This window comes from Mercenaria mercenaria, chromosome 4, assembly GCF_021730395.1.
Source record: "Mercenaria mercenaria strain notata chromosome 4, MADL_Memer_1, whole genome shotgun sequence".
NCBI lineage: Eukaryota > Metazoa > Mollusca > Bivalvia > Venerida > Veneridae > Mercenaria > Mercenaria mercenaria.
Genome location: NC_069364.1, coordinates 98,878,698 through 98,899,480, shown reverse-complemented (window position 1 = coordinate 98,899,480; position 20,783 = coordinate 98,878,698). Strand labels below are relative to the sequence as shown.

The following is a 20,783-nucleotide window of genomic DNA, read 5'->3' as shown; positions in this document are numbered from 1 at the left end:
TGGGACCTATCAAATTAATATTAAAGTAACACTTACAGTTTAAGCCTACCACAGACAGTAATTCAAAACGATTAAGCTTGTATGATTTTTCCATGATTGATAGAATCCTTTTTTTAGTAAAATTAATGTGAGAAAGCAAAACTTAACTTGAAGCTTTTAAAATCTGCATCATAATGGTTGTTTTCTAAAACTTGTATGAGAGCATTATTTTCATTTACTGTTATTTAATATTGAAACTTTACAAGTGACTATATTATAGGGTTATAAAAATAGATGATAGCATCAAATCCCATAACTCTGACATTCATTTTAGCCAAATTGCTAAATTATGCCCCCCCCCCCCCTTTGGACTAAGTAAATCCTGGTTAAAGTTTTGCATTCAACTCTGCAGGTATTTTAAAAATTAGTGTAATATTCCTGATTCAAATAGTAGAGCATTAATGTCTTAGGGACATCTCTTGTTCTTTGATCTCATGCATACTGGATATTTCTAGGTCATTTCTGATCATTTGATAGTCAGGACCAGTTTTCTAGAGTAATTGCCCTTGAATAAATCAAAATTGCAAAATTTCTCTGGTATTGTTTGACAAGGTTCACTTAAGTGAAGTGTTGGTTGCTATTTCTTAGTATTTGTCCTCTACCAGGACAGGCCAGTCTGTCAGTAGGCATGAACTTCAGTTGATTCATTTTGGTTAATGGTGCATTTCATTTAAACAGGGTTCATTAATACTGACTAGGTTACCGGGGTTACTAGGCCAAGAAAAAAATTAATAAGATAGAAAGTTGCTGTATCAAGGCTTTAATTGGAAATATCAAATTTACTGAAGTGAATTATGTTTTTAAATTCATTGGCATTTGCAATGTCTGTCTGAGGAATAATTTTTTAAGGTAAATTGGCAAGGTCTAAAGTTGATATAATATGGAAAGTTAAGTGGCAAGGTGAATGAGACGAATGGATGCAAGAGTTGATCTTAACTTTCTTCAACATATAATCCTATGGGCAACATTTTGTAAAGCCAATCAAAATTTTAAGATATTTGTAACTAGATAATATAAAGTATTTTGTTCAAGTTCAGTAGTAGACAAAATTGTTTAAAAACTCACCAAGGTTGCATATTACATATCCTAGAATGTTTGTGATAAGATTTTTGGCAAGATCATTTTTGTAAAACCAGAGTTGTGGCCCTTGAACAATCTTATAGAACATAATACAGAGTACAAATTGTTGCAAGACAATAATTGGCAAGATTGATCCAATAACCCATGAGTCATTGGCTCTTGAGTAATGTCTTAATAGTGTAATTTTATATTGTTTTCCTGTCCTATTAATAGGAAACCAAATCAATTTTTTTTTTTAAAGAAGCAGATACAGAGTACAGTGTATTTACTTTGTCACCAGCTATAAACTAGGCCAATCATAAAAAATCTATGTTAGCACCATAGGGGAGACATCTTCTACCTATCTTGCAGAAAGATTTCAGAAATGGTTATCTCGGGTAAAAAAAAAAACAACTTAAAAAATGGTATTGGATAGAAATCCCATGTAAAGGCAATAGTAGAGATATTTTCTACCTGTCTAAAGGTCAAAATAGAAACTTGGTCATTTTTGGAATTGAATTAAATTTATGTTCAACTTGGTAATCTTGTGTTTAAAGTCACCAGGTATTATGTGAAGTGGAAGGCTCAGTTGGAAACTAAACCATTTGAGGTCAAAAACTAGATCACAGAAAAAACCTTGGTTACACTCTAGTTATATTACCTTTTAGATGTGAAGCATGGTCAGGCAATCTAGCACTATTGTGACCCACTTAGATTTTGTAAATTTAATCAGAAGTTTTAAGCAATTTTGGTGAAAGTTTCAGTTTGAATAATTTTAAACTTGATGTTGCATTTAGTTATGGTTTAATAGGGTAAGGACTTTTTTTTTTACTTTTTAAGACAGTAGGAGTGAGCTTTTTTCCTTTTGTTTTATTTTTCTGCCAATCTTCCATACTGCTGAGGAGGAGATGCTGCTTCAGAAGATTGGCAGAGTTGCATTTTGTTACAGCTGCCAAGGCCTGACAGATCCCTTTACTATTGATCGAGACATGCTAGCGTGACTATCGAGGACAATCGGGTGCCTATATGTCCGCAAGATTTTGACGTGTGGGAGTAACTGGTTCTACAATTCTGTGCCCGCAGTGTTTAGATGAAGGTTATTCCTTTGTTTTGAGAAATGGGAATCGGGGATTGTGAGGATTTTAATTTCTTTCAGGTACACAGCCTGCCAGTGACAACTGACTGTGTGTCCCGTCCATACATACAGTCGGCAGGATTTTCTTTCAGCCTCAAGACCTGCCTAGGACAACCTTTAAGAGGTGGGCAGGATTTTATCTTTTCCAGGTCCAAGGTCTGCCTAAGACTGCAGAAGATACAGAAGCAGCAGAATATTTCTTTCAGGTTTCAAGGCCTTGCAGGTCCCTTAACTGTTGATCAAGACTGCTATCGTGACTATCGAGGACCCGGTGCCTATATGTCCGCAAGATATAAGCGTGTGGGGGTGACTGATCTGCAATCCTTGCCGGCGGGTTGCTAGATGATGGTTGTTCCTTTGTTGAGTGAGACGGAAACCAGGGATTGCAAGGATTTCTTATTTATTGCAGGTCAATACCCTGCCTATGTCTTCTAATGCATGTTTTTCTTGGACGGAACATACATTGGGCAGGTTTTGTATTTTTTTCAGGTTCAAGGCCTGCCAGGACTGGGCAGGATTTTCTCTCTTTCAGAATTCTGTGAATGTTTGCCTTCCTCTACCAGGACAGGCCAGTCTGTCAGAATTGTTTTCATGTAGCTCACTTCTGCAATATTGAATTCTTATTTAGCAAACCTAACATAAAATAATTTTGCATTTTTTTTCCTGTTTTGGCTTATTTAATTTCAGGCTTGAGAGCAGAGACTTTCATTATTTCCATGCATGGAAACTGAAATGATGACGGTCCTTGTTTAGAGATCCAGACACTTTGTTCCCAAGGTGATGTGAAATGATGCGAAGTGTTGTGTATGTCTTCTGCCTTCACTCTACTAGACCACTACTGCCTGGATCTTCAGTATCTTCAGTTAGTACTGGTAAGTATATCTTCTTTAAATTTACTGAATTCAACAATTTCCTTAAACGGATTTGTCCATCATTCAATTTGGGCAATACCATTTATTGTTCCCCTACTGGTTGAAAACCAGTTTTGGGGACTATAGGAATGCGCTTTTCCGTCTGTCATTTCGTCCATCCGCAATTTCGTGTCCGGTCCATAACTCTGTTATCCATGAAGGGATTTTAATATTACTTGCCACAAATGTTCCCCATGATGAGACAATCTGTCATGCGCAAACCCTGGACCCTTAGCTTAAAGGTCAATGTCACATTGGAGGTCAAAGGTCAACAGGGCTTTTTTCCTGTCCGGTTCATAACTCTGCCATCCATGAAGGGATTTTAATTTTGTCTCCCCCAGGAGACATATTGTTTTTGGCCTGTCCTTCCGTCCGTCCGTATGTCACACTTCATTTCCGAGCAATAACTGGAGAACCATTTGACCTAGAACCTTCAAACTTCATAGGCTTATAGGGCTACTGGAGTAGACGACCCCTATTGTTTTTTGGGTCACTCTGTCAAAGGTCAAGGTCACAGGGGCCTGAACATTGAAAACCATTTCCAATCAATAACTAGAGAACCACTTGACCCAGAATGTTGAAACTTCATAGGATGATTGGTCATGAAGAGTAGATGACCCCTATTGATTTTAGGGTCACTCCGTCAAAGGTCAAGGTCACAGGGGCCTGAACATTGAAAACCATTTCCGATCAATATCTAGGGAACCACTTGACCCAGAATGTTGAAACTTCATAGGATGATTGTACCTGCAAAGTAGATGACCCCTATCGATTTTGGGGTCACTCCATTAAAGGTCAAGGTCACAGGGGCCTGAACATTGAAAACCATTTCCGGTCAGTAACTTGAGAACCACTTGACCCAGAATGTTGAAACTTAATAGGATGATTGGTCATGCAGAGTAGATGACCCCTAACGATTTTGGGTTCACTCTGTGAAAGGTCAAGGTCACAGGGGCCCGAACATTGAAAACCATTTCCGGTCAGTAACTTGAGAACCACTTGACCCAGAATGATGAAACTTCATAGGATGAGTGGTCATGCAGAGTAGATGACCCCTAACGATTTTAGGGTCACTCTGTTAAAGGTCAAGACCACAGGGGCCATAACATGGAAAACCATTTCCAATCAATAACTTGAGAACCTCTCGACCCAGAATGTTGAAACTTCATAGGATGATTGTTCATGCAGAGTAAATGACCCCTATTGTTTTTGGGGTCACTCTGTTAAAGGTCAAGGTCACAGGGGCCTGAACATTGATAACCAGTTCCGATGAATAACTTGAGAACCACTTGACCCAGAATGTTGAAACTTCATAGGATAATTGAACATGCAGAGTAGATGACCCCTATTGATTTTGGGGTCAGTCTATTAAAGGTCAAGGTCACAGTGACCTGTTCATGTAAAATCATTTTTTGGAAATAACTTGAGAACCACTTGACCTACAATGTTGAAACTTAATAGGATGATTGGACATGCAGAGTAGATGACCCCTATTTATTTTGAGGTCACTTGATCAAAGGTCAAGGTCACAGGAGCCTGAACAGTGACTTGAGAACCACTAGGCCAAGAGTGTTGAAATTTAGCGGGATGACTGGACATGCCAAGTAGATGATCCCTATTGCAGCCAACCATCAGTGTCTCTTTGACTTTCGCTCCTGACCCCTATTGACTTCTTGCCTACCGGTATAGGACTTTGCATTGGGGGAGACATGCGCTTTTTTACAAAAGCATTTTCTAGTATTATTTGGCACAAATGTTCCCTTGTACCTCATAATAAGATTGTGTCATGCATAACTTTCAGACCCCTAGCTCAAAGGTCAAGGTCACACTTGGCAGTCAGATGTTAACATGGCTTGAACAGTGCCTGTTTCGTGTCAGGTCCATAACTCTGTCATTCATGAAGGGATTTTAATATCACTTGGCACAAAAGTTTTCCATGATGAGACCACATGTCGTGCAGAAATCCCGGAACTCTGGCTCAAAGGTGAAGGTCACAATTGGAGGTCAAAGGTCAACAGGGCCTTTTTCCTGTCTGGTGTATAACTTTGTCAGGCCAAACAGGATTTGAATATTACTTGGCATAAATGTTCACCGCTATGAGACGGAGTGTCTTGCGCAAGAACCTGATCCCTAGGTCAAAAATTAAGGTCACACATAGAGGCCAAAGTTCAGATACAAGAATGACTTTGTCTGGAACATTTCTTCTTTTTTCATGGAGGGATTTTGATGTAAGTTGGCATAAATGTTCACTAACATAAGACGGATTGTTATGCGCAAGATTCAGGTCCCTGGGTCTAAGGTCAGGGTCACACTTAGAGGTCAAATGCCGAATTCAAGAATGACTTTGTTCAGAGCATTTCTTCTTCATGCATGGAGGGATTTTGATGTAACTTGGCACAATTGTACACCATCATGAGACTGTGTCATGTGCAGGTCCCTTTAGAATTACTTCCTTTTGTTGTTACTATAAATAGCTTATATTGTAACTTTTTCATTACAAGTCATAGCACGGTGGGGATACCCTGGGTATGCAGGGGTGCAAAATGGCGGCGGAATCTCTCGATTCAGGTAACATTATTCATTATTACTGTCTTAATACTTAACCAATTGTAATGAAATAAAGACGAGTGCCCGCTCATAAGAATACTACACCCTCGACTATAAAGCTAGGGCTCCCGAGTTTCGTAGTTTTTGTGAAAAGTGCAACGGCGCATTCTGATGGAAAAAATGCAACTGCTATGTAGGGGGGCATTTTTCTGAAAATGACTAAATCAGCTATCCCCGTGTGTTTCAAAAAACGGCTTGTGGGGCGGAACCGGGCTTGACATGTTCCAAAACTGTTGTAGAACTTTAGCGAGTGAAATCGCCACTTTTCGGCAATTCCAGGCGATTGAAAGGAAATGCTATGTAGGGGAGGTGTTTTCATTATGTTATGTGGGGGTGCTTTTGACATGTGGGGGTGAACTGCTTTGTGAGAGGTTTTATAACAGTATACATTTCAGTCATCTGAAGTTGGTATTTCATATTCATTTTAGCTGTACGTTTACGACGCCGGCTGTTGGCATTTAACGTTACATTTGATGAGTGCTTACTCTTCATCTTTTTTTCTATGCTGTACCTGAAACATAAACCATTAATTCATCCAGTTACTATAAGCTGCCTATTCTATTTTCATGAGGCGTTTTTTTTTTTGCATAGTGAAGCTTCAATATATAGATCTACTGCAGATTTTATAGCTAATTTTTACAAAATAACCTTTAATTTCTAAATTCTCGAAATTCGCAAACCTCTAGTTTTTTAAAGTCATAAAAAGAGAGGAAGGTTTAACTAGATATATTTATGTTTAATTTCTTCGTATTTTTTCCATCATACTAAATCGTTAAAAGGATTTGTACATTTTATAACCATGCAACCCCGAGTTTTACGTGCAATATAATTTGATTTTGATGAACGATCGGGCAGTTTGTCACGGGCATAAAAAATTATAAATCAACTGCAGAGTTTCTCGCAGAAAAATAATTTTCATTTACTTACTCTTTCATTTTTGTACGCACGATATATTATTGTTTCATTGTTATGGTTATCATGCATTCTCATAATAGCAAGTGCATCCTATACTGCTATTATACGACAAAGATTGTCTTCATTTAACGAAGAAAACGCTTTACGATCTCCTTTACCACCAGTGCAAATGTCATGTGAGAATAGTAAAATTTAATTTGAAATTCAAATGCTGTTTCAATAAGACTAACCCCGAAGTATATTACTAAAAACATATTATATCTACGTTGCCGCTATTGGATTTTTTGCGAATTTTGCGGCCGGGGTTTATATCAGTTGATCGGCTGCATCTCCACAACCAGGAACAGCGATGCTGACATTCATAAAAACTCTTTTAAAGAAATTTGAAAAAATATTAAAGGTGGCATTGGAAGTTGCATTGTACTGATATATAGTCCTGGCAGTTGAAACATAAAATATTCTATGGTTCTAAGTGGTAAAGCAGTCGTCTAAATAACGATTTTAAACATTTTCAATATCACTGTCTTCCTCCTTATTTTAAAAAGAAACTGCACGTAAAACATAATATTATTGAATAGAACCTTTCAATTCTTTTTTTTTCCAGTTGCAAGAACCATGTTGGCCCGTTTAAATTTACTGCTAGTACGAACAATATTTTGATGGGTCAAACTCTTTCACATACACAGGCTAAATTTATGTCCGGAACAATTTACAACAATTCGGTTTGAAATATCATGCTACGATTTTGACTTTCACTATATATTTCTGTTTACGTTATAATTAATAAATATACTAAGACGTTCTTCTTCATTTTTTTCCAAAGTTAAAACGGTTAATCAGAAAATTAGATAGGGAAACATTGCTGCTACGGCACTCGTAGCACCGAAAACAAAATAAAATATTTGGTAGGTGGGGCATGGAGTACGCTAACTGGCTATAAGTATATGAGAAAAGTAAGAAAAACAAGATGTGTTTTTGAAGCACAATGCCCCCGTTGAAATATGAGGCTGGAAAAAGAGCAATGTGCTTGACGCGTAAATATGGCAAAACGAAGACCAAGGTCAAATGTTTATTTACCAATGTAATGGCCATGTACAATGTATGGGATGTGTGAATATGGAAGGATTTCATAAAGAAATTTGCTAAGTGTTTGGCCTCGAAAAAGTTATCTTGAATGCCGAGTTCATATTTTAAAGAGAGAGAGAGAGAGGCCAACAAAGATATTGTCCCCGATTTAACGGATACGGGGATAAAAACACAGGGAATATTATCAAAATACAAGTACGAATCTGAGCGGACGGAGTTGACAGTCTGTTCCACATATATGTACCCTAATGTGTCTGTAGAAGGCATTTATATGTTTACTTCATATCCACCTTAAAAATAAAAAATCCTTGAAAAGGTTTTTTCTCACTGAGATCATTTCTATCCATATTATATATACTTTATGTATCAAATGATCATATCACCGCGTGCCTGTAGCAGCCTAGCAGCCAGTTAAGTCACCCCCACATGTCAAAAGCTCCCCCACATAACATAATGAAAACACTTCCCCTACATAGCATTTCCTTTCAATCGCCTGGAATTGCCGAAAACTGGCGATTTCACTCGCTAACGTTCTACAACAGCTTTGGAAAATGTCAAGCCCGGTTCAGCCCCACAAGCCGTTTTTCGAAACACACAGGGATAGCTGATTTAGTCATTTTCAGAAAAATGCCCCCCTACATAGCAGTTGCATTTTTCCCGTCAGAATGCGCCGTTGCACTTTTCACAAAAACTATGAAACCCAGGAGCCCAAGCTTTATAGCCGAGGGTGTAATATTCTTATGAGCGGGCACTCGTCTTTATTTCGTTAAAATTGGTTAAGTATTAAGACAGTAATAATGAAAAATGTTACCTGAATCGAGAGATTCCGCCGCCATTTTGCTCCCCTGCATACCCAGGGTATCGCCACCGTGCATAGGGAAAAATCGAGACCACATTTCTGTAGTACAACATGTATGTTACATCCAATTTTGAGGTGTATTTTGACCTATCTCTGCCTCAGGTAAGGATTTTTGTGTGGACTTTCTTTTTTGTAAGATTAACTTTCCTTAGTTGTTACTATAAATAACTTATATTGTAACTTTTTTAGCTCACCTGTCACGAAGTGACAAGGTGAGCTTTTGTGATCGCGCAGTGTCCGTCGTCCGTGCGTCCATCCGTGCGTAAACATTTCCTTGTGACATCTCTAGAGGTCACATTTTTCATGGGATCTTTATGAAAATTGGTGAGAATGTTCATCTTGGTAAATTCTAGGTCAAGTTTGAAACTGGGTCACGTGCCATCAAAAACTAGGTCAGTAGGTCTAAAAATAGAAAAACCTTGTGACCTCTCTAGAGGCCATATATTTCACAAGATCTTCATGAAAATTGGTCAGAACGTTCACCTTGATGATATCTAGGTCAAGTTCGAAACTGGGTCACGTGCGGTCAAAAACTAGGTCAGTAGGTCTAAAAATAGAAAAACCTTGTGACCTCTCTAGAGGCCATATATTTCATGTAATCTTCATGAAAATTGGTCAGAATGTCACCTTGATGATACTAGGTCAAGTTCGAAAGTGTGTCCCACATGACATCAAAACTTGGTCTATGGTCAAAATAATAGAAAAACCTTGTGACCATTCTTAGAGGTCCTTATTTTTTCATAGGATCGTGTGTGAAAGTTAGACACGACATGTTCATCTAGACGATATCTAGTCTAGTTTGAATGGGTTCACTAGATTGCCAATCAAGAACTAGGTCAGTAGATCAATTATAAAAAACCTTGTGACCTCTACTAAAGGCCATATCTTTCAATGGATCTTCAATGACATTTTGAAGATATCTAGGTCAAGTTTATGCGACAAAACTCTGGTCTGTGCCTTAAAAAACAAGGTCAATAGTTCAAGATAATAGAAAAACCTTTGTGACCATCTCATAGAGACCATATTTTATCAAATGGATCTCAAGTCAATTGGGTCATAATTTTTATCTTGATAATATCTAGGTCAAGTTCAAAACTGGGTCACATGAGCTCAAAAACTAGGGTCACTAATAGTCAAATAATAGCAAAAACGACGTCATACTCCAAAACTGGATCTTGTGGGAAGAGGTGAGAGCGATTCAGGACCATCATGGTCTCTTTGTTTTATAAATACCAATGAGAAAAACCCAAGATCACCTTTGCGGTGGTACAACATAAAATTTACTTTCAAATTTAGGTGTATTTTAAGGTATAATCTCTGCCTGGTAAGGAGTTCTTATGTGGATTCAGAAAAACAAAAGAATTACATTAAGTACTACACAACCGCCATGAATAAAATTTCCATAAAATAATTTTGCAATTAGAGGTGCTAGTGTAAAGAAATCTGCTTATGACACAGGCATACCATATTTTGAAAATTCTGGCAATCTTTGCTTGTTTTTGTTGCTTTTTTATGACCCGAGGGGAGGCCATAGTTTTTGAACCGACCCTGTCAGTCTGTTGTCGTCTGTCCGCTATTTTCATGTCCGGTCCATATCTTTTGTCAACGATGGATGGATTTTCAAATAACTTGGCATGAATGTTGTAACAACAGTACGACGCCTTTACTCGCGCGACGCTAAGACCCCAGGTTCCGTATGCTCAAAGGTAAAGACGCGGTCTCACTTTAGACGTTCAAGGTCTTTTATTATCAATGATTACTGCATAACGGTGTCCGTCCATATCTTTGTCATCCATGGATGATTTTCAAATAACTTGGCATGAATGTACCACAGTAAGACGACTTGTCGCGCGCAAGAGACCCAGGATCCGTAGCTCAAAGGTCAAGGTCACACATAACGTTTAAAGGTCATTTTTCATGATAGTCATCGTGTCCGTCCATTTCTTTGTCCATCCATGGAAGGATTTTCAAATAACTTGGCATGAATGTTACCACAGTAAGACGACTTGTCGCGCGGCAAAGACCCAGGTACCGTAGCTCAAAGGTCAAGGCGTACACACTTAGACATTATAAGGTCATATTTCATTATAGTGCATGATGACGTGTCCGGTCCATATCTTTGTCCATTCATGCCTGGATGTTCATAAAATTATTAGGCAAAATGTGTACCACATAAGACGACGTTGTCGCGCGCCGCAAGACCAGGTCCGTAGGTCAAAGTCCATAAACTCTACACTCACGGCCATAACAGTTACTATTCATTTCAAAGTTGCCATCGGGGCATGTTCATCCTATGGAGACAGCTCTTGTATTGTTTTGTTTTACTATAAATAAGTCATATAAAAGATCTACCTTTCTACCTTTTAGATAATTGGCGCCAACTGTAAGTTTTTTATCAATACATCTATTTTTAAATCCAGTGTTTTGTTATAACATAATTTTATATATAGTAATCATAATGTTTATACATTAATGACAGATATCAGTTCATATCGTATATTACTGAGAGCAGAGAAAATTAGTTGCACTGCCTCATAGGGACTTTGTAAAGCAGGCAATCCAAGCCAACCCTGAATACACGCCGGGCAGAAACCCTGACCCAAAACCAGACAGAGTGCAGACCAAGATTCCCCCATACAAGGAAGATGAAGGGCTGATCCTCGGTCAGCACTAGCTGCAACTGCCCACTCCCATTCTGCCCTCGCTAACGGATACAGGAATAAAATATGTGTATTTGTTGTTGGACTATTGAACTTCAGCTACATCTTACTAATATTAAAATCTTATTATAGTATAAGGATCAAAGAAACTTCTTTGATTGAGATGTAACTTGAAGGCACTGTGCTGGACACTGAAGGAAAGCTCAAACAATCTTCAAACATGGTTACGGTTCTGATATTGTGATTTCACATAGCACTTGCTTTACAGTGTAATGCCAGCATGTATGTTATTCTAAGCCAGCGACAAGCAAGGTGTGGTCATGCGGGAGCTGTGCATCTGGACAGAGTAAGGTTTTTTCTTTTTAAGCATTACAAGAATTATATGGCGTAGGTTTTTTTGTTACAATATAGCACTCTAAAACAGTTTTTGATACATTTATCTCGCAGTCTTGAGTGGCAAAAACCACTAAAATTTAAAAACTAAGGCCTTTTGACATTGCCATTCTATTATACTTTTGCCAGTTTTTATTCTTAGGCATCCTGTTGAATTTGTTAATAATACATTTAATAGTGTGAATTTTTAAGCAGGATCCCCTTTAGGAACTTTGTGTACAACTCCCCGCAAATTCAAGCAAAAGTAATAGTTTGTTTGGAAATTTGACTAAGTCCTGCCTTATTATCACATAGAACTATCACTAGTGAAGGTTTTTATATTGGACTTTGAAGCAGGTTTGTCACTTTTCATCTATTGTTAGTACAGAATACATGTCTGATTTTTGTTAAATTGAATGTGAATAGGCAAGATCGGTGAAAGGAATAGGTTTATTATTTATCTTGGCTAACACGCAATACACGACTCGATTCTCAGTAAAATGCAAGGCTTTACAAAGTCAATACTAGCCCATGAATTATTGATCACGTTCAGTAAAAATCTGTGTATGCACATAATACAACTTGGTATATTTTCTTTGATATTGATCTAACTTACTAATTCTGCAACACAAATGTAGGTCACAGAGATAGATAAAAATGCCAGTTTAAGAGAAGTTACTTCAGAGTTAGGGTCCCGTGAATTTATAAACAATACCACTCCAGAGCAGATCTCTAAGAGTTACTGCATTGATCAGACAGTGTTGAATAAATTATTCCTCAGAAGGATGGTTTCTAAAGTCCAAATTTAATGTGCCAATATGTATTGTCTGGCAATATGTAACTGAAGTACAGATATGATCTGTTAGGTTTGAGTAAATATAATCGTGGAGAATTCCATCTTGTAACTCCAGCAGGTCTAGAATATCTTTTCACCTGTAATGAAATCCAAGCTTGCTTTGCTTAACTACAAACTTTTTAATTTTGAGCTTTTTCTTACACAAATGAGAGAAAAACATTTTTGAGGCAGTCATATTATTCTCTGATCTTTGACAAGGACATTCAGTTGAGAAGGTGGCATGCATTCCTCCCTTGCACGTACCACCTCCCTCCCCTGCACTGTCACTTAGAGCTGTTATGTCTGTACTTTCTCATTAAAATTTCAAGTTGAAGTTGTTGGAGAAATAAGTATGCCGAAATGGAGGGAAGATTTGTCTAGTTTCATCCTAATTATTTAAATTAAGTAAACAAGCAGTGTTTTAGTATTCGGGTGTTCGTCAGTCATTATCTTGCTATCTGGTAGGTATACTAGGAGTCCACTTTGGCCTCAACCAGTATTCCATATGGAAGCGTCCACACACTTGGCCCACTAGGTCAACATCCACCATTCATCTTCATTAAAGATCATCATGAAAGTATATACTTACTTTCTTCATCTCTTTAATTAGAACAGACAAAATGAAATTGCCATAAAGTTCAAATATTTAATCCAAAACTGCCATTCAATGATCATGTTACTTGTTATCTGTAATTATAATGAGAGAATTAAGGCAAAGAGATAAATAAACTAGACTCCTTCTTTCATTGTGAAATTACCCAAACATCAGTGCAGGTAAAAAAGCATGACTGAATTAAGAAAGTAAAGATTTACAATTCCTAGCCATTATGTACAAAATTGAATACTGGAAATTATGTTATTGATCCCAAAAAATGGAAATTTATTTCATTATATTTTGGCTAGAATTAATGGCAACACTGTTTTTCAAGGTGATTATCCATTATTCAGGTGCATTTTTACAATGAATCATTAAATACACATTCATGTCTGTATACAGTATCCAGTCTGCCTCTTTTTCAAATACTTGAATGAATAAGGATACTGGGCTATTCATTATTGTATTAAAAGTTTTTATGACTGATTAAGGCACACAAGATGTAGGAATATTACGCAATTAAGCTACCTTTATTGATACGGACTTGTCTTAGGTTTACTGGTACCCTTTATTGTTTATGAACTAAAATTGTTAATAGGTACTGGCTACATTTGAAAAGTAATAATGGTTACCATTTATAGAAACAAACGTGTCAATTAAGTACTGGCTACATTTATAAATATTAACCAGATGTAACACCTCTATCTATTGTACAAACTTTGTTACAAGGTACTTGGCTATTCATTATGCGCAAGTATACACTTAGATGGTTCCTATTATAGTTAACAAACTTATGTCATAAAATACGCTACGTTTTATAAGATTAACTTAATTATTACTACGCAGAAACTGTTTGGCTACTGAACTGCAATTATCGAAAAAAAAGCTCAATATGCAGGTTGAGTTTCCATGCCATCATATTCATGAAGTACATTAAATTCTCAACCAAGGGTTCAATACTGGATGTAATTTTCATATTACATTAGTTAAATCATTAACCACATAAAGAAAAAAAAATATTTTAGAAAAGATACAACCACTGTAATGTTTTAAGTAAGTAAATTCACATATTTTGAAGTGTCGGACACTTGTTAGGAAGGAAGATGCCAGCCATTGCATTAGTGAAGGTCAGAATTTATGACACTGTAACAATGTAGAAAGTATAGTTTGTTATATCATATCACCACATTAATTAAGTTAGAGCTGGTTAGGTTAAATCAAGCATATAAGTTAATTAAATGCAGCATTGATACTGTTCTAGAAAAATACAGGTAATCAAAGTAGTGTTTAGGAAAGATGCATGCCAATATTCTTTATGCCCCGCACTTAAATGCGTTCAAGATACTCACCCTTATCATTTTACTTGAGGTCAACTCTTATAGATAGCCGGCTGGTTTATAAAACAAAGTAATAAGCGGAGGCCAGGTAATATAACTGACTACAATTATTAAGACTGAAAATCTAACGACTATCTACATTCAAAATAATCTGATTGGGATATGTAGGAATAAGACTAAAGCAACTGGCTACAGGTTCATCTAGACTATACCATATCACTGCATCTTGACAGGTTTGTATTTTTTGGACTATATATTCATTGGATAAGGGATGATAATGTATAAAATCGGTGTTTCTTCTGCCACTGATTGTGTGAAAGAGAACTTACAATAAGTTTAAGTCAGCCCTCACAAAACTAACAATGGTAAAGACATACCCATATCAAACAGTGTGTGCAACATTTTGTAGCCAGGCCATTTACTTGTTTTAGTGAAAATCCACACAAACATCAAATCAGAGGTTTCTGTCCAGATCTTTCTTTTTATGGCCATTATGTAGGACATTTTTTTTTTATATCACATTTTTTTGCCATAACATTTTTATTTGTATATTATGTCAATGTTCTACCAGAACATTCGTTTAACATTCATTACTCACTAAATCCTAGTGTGTTTTTTTATGCAATTATGAATGTCTTTGAGGGGATTCATATACCAAAATTTGTCCAAAATTCAAATTAATCGTACATCACAAGAATCTCAGGGAGAAACTGAATTTTCATTGCAGGGACCTCTGGTACTGGTGATAAAAGCCTAAAAAACAAACCTGGCTTCTGTTAAAATTAAACTAAACTACTTCTTGCATATTTGATAATTATTCTTAATGATTTAAATCCTGTAGCTCTTAGGGATATGGTAGAATAAGGCAAAGGTCATCTGGCTATTGGATTTGTATGAAAAAAACTGCCATATCAACACATTGTTATTAGGCAATGTAAATATGCCCACCATATATTTTTTTTGGACAAAATTTCAGTGAACTAAGGGATATATGGATTAGACTGATAGGAAGATCATCAGCCATTCACTTCTTCTAAGCTGTATGATATAAATATCTGCCACTGCAAAGATAAAATACAATTGAACACATTTGTGTTTTTCTTAACAATACAACCCATACTCACAATAGCTTTTTTAATCCAAACATTTAAATACAAAGATGAGAGACCTGTTCATTAAAAGATTTGATAAAGGGTAGACTATAACCTAAAACTACACTCCTGTCGCCGAGTATTTTCAACAGTATTACTGGATACAGCTTTAGCATTGGGTTAACGGCTGGATTCACTTCTAAAATAAGTTATTTTGAAAAAAAGAGGTCAATTATTGTCCCCATAATTTCATAGTACAAAGGTTTTACACATTTATGAATAATTAAGAATTCATTTTTAAGAATAATTCTATCCATCAAGGAAATCTGGAACCTATTCTCTTTTGAATTAGGTATTACTAACTGACTCATGGAATGAAATGAGTGGAAGAACTGAGGGATGGAATCAAGTCATGTTTTCCATAGAATAAGTCAGTCTCTTCTAACTTACATGAAACACCGCTCGCTCGAGGTCGCAAGGGATGAGCAAAATGCTCGAGTTATCCCTGGTTTCGTCTGGCGACCCAAATCATTGACCAACATACGCAGAAAATTGAAGTTTGTTTTACAGAATTCACCGAGACCATTTGCAAGGAAACGGTGATGCGTAATCATAACACACTCATGACGTTTTTCACAGAAACATACTGCAAAAACGTTGATAGATCCGTAAAATGGCACAAGTGAAGAAACAGCCGAAGACATTTTATATTCATGTTTTATTGGGTTTTTTTTAATTTTAAATACTGTATCGAATTCGCAATTTTCTTCTCCAGATTAAGAGATCTCATAATTAAATGTCACTCAATTACATATGAAAATGCTATCTTATTTCCTTTATTTCGTGGCAAACAACTGTTGATTTCAAACACACCAATTATAATTATCTCCTCTATCCCGCAGAAAAAAGTAATAATTATAACAACATATTGATCAGTAAAAATTTATTTCTTCGACCACCCTTTCATCAATAATTAATCATCATTATCAGGTCAAAATACCGACAAACATACATTTAAGTTAGTCGGGGAATAGACCATAGCAATTCTTCCTCAAGGCTGCAAAATATTAAATTAACCGATACAATTCTGACCTGCTCGAAGGGTGTGAAAATTTTGACACCTCTGCACGAGTTTTACCATAAGCAACAACAAGAGTAAATTAATACCAGGGACCAAGGTGTCATGCTCGAGCGATGAGTTATCTCGGATGCTCGACCCTAGCCATGGTAATTTTCACACATAGAAAATAGAAGGAAATCGGCCGGACGCACATGAATTAGCTCGACGAGCCCGGTGTCTCGAGTCATCGTGATGCTCGAGCGAGCGGTGTTTATCCTGTACTTGCTTTTTCTGTCCTCATGGCTATATTGCTCAACAAGCATTGACGAGCTGATGTCGGGGTGGATATTCACCCGTGTAGCTTGTCCCCACACTTTATTCCCACAAATAGCTGTCCCATTTCTCTAAGAGTGAAACTCCGACCAGTTTTTGGTTGTGGCCACAAACTGCTGCCTTGTAGAATTCAACCGAACCAGCTCTCTCTCAGCGCTGAGGACGATATTCCACAAGCCAGCCACACCTCCATACCCTGTCCTTTAAACTTTTTGTCCAATAAAGTCCTAATAGTTTTCTGTCCATAATAAGCCTGTCGAGACAACTTCAGAAGGAGAATTCTACCAAGCCAGCTGTCCATCCAGCTAATGTGGGAGAATTCCCCAAGCCCCCACATGTCCTCTATACTTCTTTCCCACAATCAGCTGTTTAGAGAAAACTCAAAAGGAGGAATTCTACCAAGCAGCTGTCCCCATCTATCCGGTTTTTTTGCAGGATAATTTCCACAAGCCACTTGACCCCACTCCTGACATATTGTCGAGTGAAGTCTTTCCTACACAGCTGTCTCTCCCAACAGCATTTTGGAGAAGATTCCACCAAGCCATCTAATGTCCCCTATACTTATAGCCAGGTAGCTGTCAAAACAGCTTTTAAAGGTCCAACAACACATGAGGAGGAATTTCCAACCAAGCCATCGTTCCTAATACCAAGCTGTTGTGGGAGAAGAGCCATCTGTCCTGGTACAACTATTTGAAAGGATTCTATAATCCGTCAGTCCGGTACAGCTATTGAGGAATTCCACATAAGCCAGCATACCATTACTGTTGCCATGAGGATAGATTAACAGTGGTAGGAGGTGGGAGAAAAACATTTTGACTCAACTTGAATTTAGATTGGATACTTAATGTAATATCAAGGGCCAATCAGCAAGAATTTAATTTTTGGTTTTCTAAGTTGTAGTTGTTATAAGACACTGAAATAATACATGTTACAAAACAAACGTAAAATTTTCAATTTAGAGTCAGTTAAGTCAAACACTTAATAATTACTTCTAGTTCTGTAGAAGCACAACAAAGGAAGAATACATTTTTCATCGCAGTACATTTAGTACATACTTAGTTCTGCAGTGATGGCATAATACTTAATTTAGTGACAAGTGTTTCTGGAAAAATATAGTCTTGTAGATATCCGGTGGGTGTTTCCAGGTCATCATTCCATTGTACCAGAAAAGATTGAGTGTGTTGTTTAGTCTTAAGTAGTCCAGCAAACCTGTTGCCTAAATGACAAATTACTTAAAATCATTCGGCTTGTAAACATTTTCATCATTTTCCAACAATGTGTACAATAGTGTATCAAAAAATGGTTGTACTGTGTCTGTGACTTCAAATATAATATAATACAAATAGTAATGCATTTAAGCTTTGTTTAGTTCAAAATTCTTTCTTTGCTAGACAGATTGCGAGACTCAAAGATTTTTCCTCCACATACTGCCTGCACAACTAGTTGGCAGCATTTTGGACAACTGAGTTTCTAGTTTTCTTTTTTCCAAAGACAATCTTGATACTTATAGGTAGTAAGATATATTTTAGGAGCTGAAGGTAAAGTACAAAATAGTTTGGTTGTGGTCTTCCTACAGACATTTTTTTAAATTCTTTTGTGTGTTTGGCTGGAGATTGTGTTTGCTTAATCATTCTGACAGCTGAGGAAAACTATCAGTTACCCGAGTGAGGTTTTACTTACTCAACTAGATCTGTATGATGAGACTGAACTGAGCGGACTGATACTTTTTTCATACCCACTGTCGTAACGTGACAGTCCAGACACTAGAAGTATCATATCATTATATTGCTCAATTCCATGAAAACAGTTACTGTAGCCAGTTTATCCGAGAATGTTTAAATGATAAAAAGTTACTAAATAAGTTGTGCCATGAATGCCTTTTGTGGCATGAATGACTGTCAAAGAATTACATTGTATAATCCAGTGTAAGAAAGTGCAGTGATGAATGTTAAATTGAATTATATTGTAAAAATTGTGTGATGTAATATCAAAATCAAAATGTTTAAAGTAAATTGTATAATAAAACACAAGACCAGACAGTAAACTAATGATTGTGTAAAGAGCAGTTGGCAGTTCGGTTATTCTGTTTAGAGACAGTGCATGGCAAAATTAGTAATTTTTTGTTTTTGTAAAGTTGTATGAACTTTTGAGTTTATTTAATTTTGTAAAACACAGTGAGCAAGGTAAAGTTGATTTATTTTTGTATCATTCTGGCAAAGTATTTTTAAGTGGATTTAATTTCATAACAGAGTTTTCAGTTACAGTGGAATAATGCACAAACTTGAGTATGCGTTTGCATTTTTTATCTTTGAATAAATGCCACTCTACGTCAAAGATTAGTATTATTTAAGCGTAAATCAGTGCAAAACCTTGTATTTTCATATAGTATAGAATGGTTGTACAGTATCCAATTTTTTCTGCAATGAAAGTGAAAGTTTGGTGTACTCTCTCTGTTGAGCTGATTTTCAAGTCACTCACATAATCAAAAATTCCCCTTCCGTTTTAAACTACAAAGTACGTTGTTTTTTTTTGATTGAGCATCGAGTCTGCTAAAGTTTAGACACAAAAGTACATTTTGAAAATAATACAGGTTCCAGTCATCGAGCATTAGGCATTCTATCTTGTCAATCATTATTTTTTCAAAACATTGGCAAAAGTATATATATCTTTCATTTTTGCGCTAAGTTTTTCTTTTGATTTAGGTCATCTTTGCAGTCTTTGTCAGGTGAAGGTAAATGTAGGAAGCTGAAATGATAAAGCAATGCATTATGGTAGTGCCCAGCAAGAGTTAAGATAGTCATGATTTGCTCAGCACCATGGAGATTTTGAAATATTATAATTTTTGCTTCATTCAATTTTATGGTCTTTAAGAATTAGCAGTAACTATTATTTTAACTTTGATATATAAAAGTTCTTGCTATGATAGGTTTCCATTGGTGCTGTTTTTTCTGGGCTGTCGGCCAAGTTTTTTTCTCTCCCTGTTTACTGATGTCCGAGGCCTGACAGATCCCTTAAAACTGTTGATCCTCACACAGCTATCGCGATGCCCATTTAGGATCCCGGTGACAAATATATCCCAAGCATGAATCGTGTTGGGAGATACTGTCAACAATATTGGGCCGGAAGTGTTTAGAGAAGGTTTCTCCAGTGTTGAAAGAGATGGGAATCAGAAATTGCAGGTTCTTTTTCGCCTTGCTTTTCGCATTGTTTCTTTTCCATATTTCAAGGTCTGTCTGTGATAAAAGTCATTTGATCCTTTTTGACTGCCAATCCAAGACTGCTTAACCAGGTGCCATTAATGATCTGGTTGACAATATATCCGCAAAATGATTCGTATGGGAGTAACAGATTCTACATACTACTTCTGGGCCAGGCGGTTTTCAACAGACAACTGTTGTCTTCCTGTGTTAGAGAGAGTGGAATCAAGGATTTTCAAGATTGACTCTTTACTAGGTTCTTAATCAGCCAGCTTATTGCTGATATCTTTTTAACATTGTTGCATATACCCTGGGACAGAATCTTTTTTCAAGACTTTCCCAAAAGAGAGTGTATTTTTTCCAAATGACCAATATTTGTAAGCCAATCTGATTTTTTACCAAGTACTCGTCGAAATATTTTTTTTATTTTTTTTTATATCCTAATTTCTTTTAAGAAGTATTAAAATGAAAGCAGTTATAAGTTTTAATGACATAAGCCCTTGGTGTCGCTGCCAGCAGAAAACAAGCCTCACATGCACGTTTCATAAGTATAAAAAATACTTATGACCAGTACGGTTAAATTATCTTGTTATACACTCCTCTTAATATAATTCTATATACCGCACACCCACATAGGCAAATAGTTAGATCAATGAAATGCGGAAAAATTGTTACAGTTAATAGCTCTGTTT

General features: G+C 36.6%; 1 long non-coding RNA gene across 3 annotated transcripts in view; it reads left to right on the top strand.

Moving 5' to 3' along the window:
• LOC123552568 (uncharacterized) overlaps nucleotides 1-20,783 on the top strand; it is a 67,661-nt gene that overhangs the window by 21,615 nt on the left and 25,263 nt on the right. For all 3 annotated transcript variants that reach the window (XR_008370772.1, XR_008370770.1, XR_008370771.1), the window contains one exon: nucleotides 2,921-3,105. This is a non-coding gene — a long non-coding RNA (uncharacterized LOC123552568). The remainder of the gene's footprint in view (nucleotides 1-2,920; nucleotides 3,106-20,783) is intronic.